This window comes from Prunus avium, chromosome 1, assembly GCF_965620075.1.
Source record: "Prunus avium chromosome 1, drPruAviu1.hap1.1, whole genome shotgun sequence".
Taxonomy (NCBI): Eukaryota; Viridiplantae; Streptophyta; class Magnoliopsida; order Rosales; family Rosaceae; genus Prunus; species Prunus avium.
In genome coordinates this window covers 35,965,668-35,968,343 of record NC_142284.1, presented here as the reverse complement: position 1 = coordinate 35,968,343, position 2,676 = coordinate 35,965,668, and the positions used below count along the sequence as shown (strand labels likewise).

At 34.2% G+C, this 2,676-nt stretch overlaps 1 long non-coding RNA gene across 2 annotated transcripts; it reads right to left on the bottom strand.

Moving 5' to 3' along the window:
• Positions 1-301: 301 nt before the first annotated feature.
• Positions 302-2,302, bottom strand: LOC110764894 (uncharacterized). Of its 2 annotated transcripts, XR_002527942.2 has the most exons (3): positions 1,876-2,048; positions 1,071-1,125; positions 302-640 (listed from the first exon to the last, which is right to left on the bottom strand). It is a non-coding gene; the product is annotated as an uncharacterized LOC110764894 (long non-coding RNA). The 2 variants fall into 2 exon arrangements; XR_015836486.1 differs by lacking the exon at positions 1,071-1,125 and having other exon boundaries at positions 1,876-2,302.
• Between the last annotated feature and the right edge of the window lie 374 nt (positions 2,303-2,676).

The window sequence follows — 2,676 nt, the reverse complement described above, 5'->3', positions numbered from 1 at the left end:
AACAAGGTGCTAAGACAACAATAGAGGAGCAATAAGAACACAATAAAAGGGCAATAAGAAGGCAATACGTAAACCTAACAGTCCAATTTCAACTCTATAATTGCAAAGAGAGAGGTGAAAAACAAGGTGTCAAGACAACAATAAAGGAGCAATAGGGAGGCAATATAAGGGCAACAAGAAGGCAATACGTAAACCTGATAGTCCAACGTCAACTTGATAGTTGTCAAGACAGAGGTGAAAAAAGAGTTAAGACAACAATATAGGCACAATAAGAAAGCAATAAAGGGCAATAACAACGCAATACATAAACTTGAGTTTATATTGCTAGGCTACTTATTAGCTAAACATATACATATGCAGTTTCTCTATCCACTCTAGTTTCATGGTTACTAATTCATGAAACCACTACTAATAAATAAGGAATAGCTGATCATATCAAAGCGCAACTAATATCCAATTCCACTCCTATTACAACAATGATTATGTGGTGGAACAAAACTGGTGGCGCATCTTCATTTCTCAAAGCCATCTTCTAACCGTGTAGAAACCAGTAGCTTCTGTCCAATCTCGAACCTCCAAGTGATGAGCTGTGTTATGAAGGTGAAATTCACTCGCATGTGTAGTTCCCCATTCCCTGTTTCTGCAACATTCCCAATTGCTTTTTATTCACCAAAGTATGACAACAAAACTCAAGATTGAAAAAAGTGTAAGTATAAACATTAAGTTAAAGTCTGTGAATCTCTCACATTTGTAATTGGAATCATTTAGGTTCTAACATTTGGTATTGTATGACCAAAGCTTCCTACATAAATTACAGTACTTCTCACAAGACATTCATGCCCTCTTACATATGAAATTCCTATTGCAAACACAATCAAACCATTCAAACTTCATACTATGTGCATTGTACACCCCTTGGTTTCTATATCATACGAAGTTAACTTGCCACATCCATAAAACCAACGCAAGCAAATGAAAATTGAGAATCAAAATATAGTTTTCTGTATCAATTGTCATCGATGACTATGAAACTATGGGAATTCGTAATATCCTAAACATTAATCACTTACTAGACGACGAAATTTGATAGCTCTGCAACTTTAGCTCTACACTCACCTAGATAACCTACAAAATGAAAATGGAAAGTGCATAAAAATTCCTAAAGATCAGTTACTATCAAGTATGATGTGTATAATCTATTAATTAAGGGAATGACCAACTACAGTATTATTGTACATTATTTGGAAACTTCATCAACGAAAGTGGATCATTATTTAGATATTGGACATTATAATTCGGAAGAATCATAAAAAACTAAACAAATTTCATTATTTATAATTGGACATTATTCACAACAGTTTTTGCAAAAATCAACTCAGCAAAGTCCATCAACAACCAGTATGTCCAAACTTTATTATAATTTTATAGCATTTTGAATCAAGACACAAAGACGCAAATTAAGACTTACATATCGGGTAGAAGGATATAACATTGGACCCATGATACTGTGGGAATCAACACAAAACTATCAAAGTTCTCCAGCAAAGGGACCAATATTCACAAATAAAGAATGCCAGCAACTGAAACCCAATTAATTACTTGCAATTGGTGATCAATCTCTGTAGTTGGGTGGGTCATGTGGTGGCTTACTAATTATGTAACTCGTTGGAAAAAAAAAATTATCACAGAGTTAGGAACAAATCTAAAGACAACAAATGCAAAAGTTTTGAGTTGAATATGAATTGTAATATTAGGAACCCTAACGACTTAATTGTGCAAACTTAAATGACTTATTTTGACAAAATAATGAAATAAAAGCACATAAAAAGAAAAACAAGAAAACTAGGGATTGAGAAGAAAGAAGATTGTCATTACCATTCTCTAGAAATTTTGAAAATGACCTTCTTGCGTTATGCCTTTCTTCCAGATGCGCTATAATGCTATGAATTGATTCGCCGTTCTAGATGTGCGATGGGGACGACAGAGGACTACGAGAGAGGAAGGAAGAGTTGGGAGGAATTGGGTTTCAGAGAAGGATACATGGTCAATATAATATCTATTTATATGAAGGGCAATTTAGTACTTTCACATGAGGAAGTGAGTATTTGTGGTTAATATTTGCAAAGTGAGTATTCTTGATTAAGATTTCTGGTTTGTGAGTATGTACGTGCATTTCCCTAGAACAAAACATGTAGAGATTGATCAAAACTCTATTTATGAGAAATTGAAAGAGAAGATTATTGAAGTTCCGTATGTTAAGACTAGAAACAATTGGCGGATATGTTGACCAAGGCCATATCAAATCAAGCCTTTACAGATTCACTTGTCAAGCTGGGCATCTACGACATCTATGCATCATCTTGAGGGGGAGTGTTGGCGTGAATCACTGAATCACAATAGGAATTATAGACAATTACCTTTACTATAATTGATTTGTAATTATAGGAATACCGATTTGACCGGGATTGTATTTGTTTCCTTTTTCCTTATTGTAATTACTTCCTAGATAGACATCTATTTGTATCACTATAAATACCTCCTTGTTAAAAGAATAGAAATATACTGAATTATTCATAACTCTAAATTCTATTTGAGTCTTGGTACCTTTTCGTTTTGACGAGAGAGATAGAAGACTTGGCATGCACCCAACCCAAGTTCCCAATTACCTATGGCCAT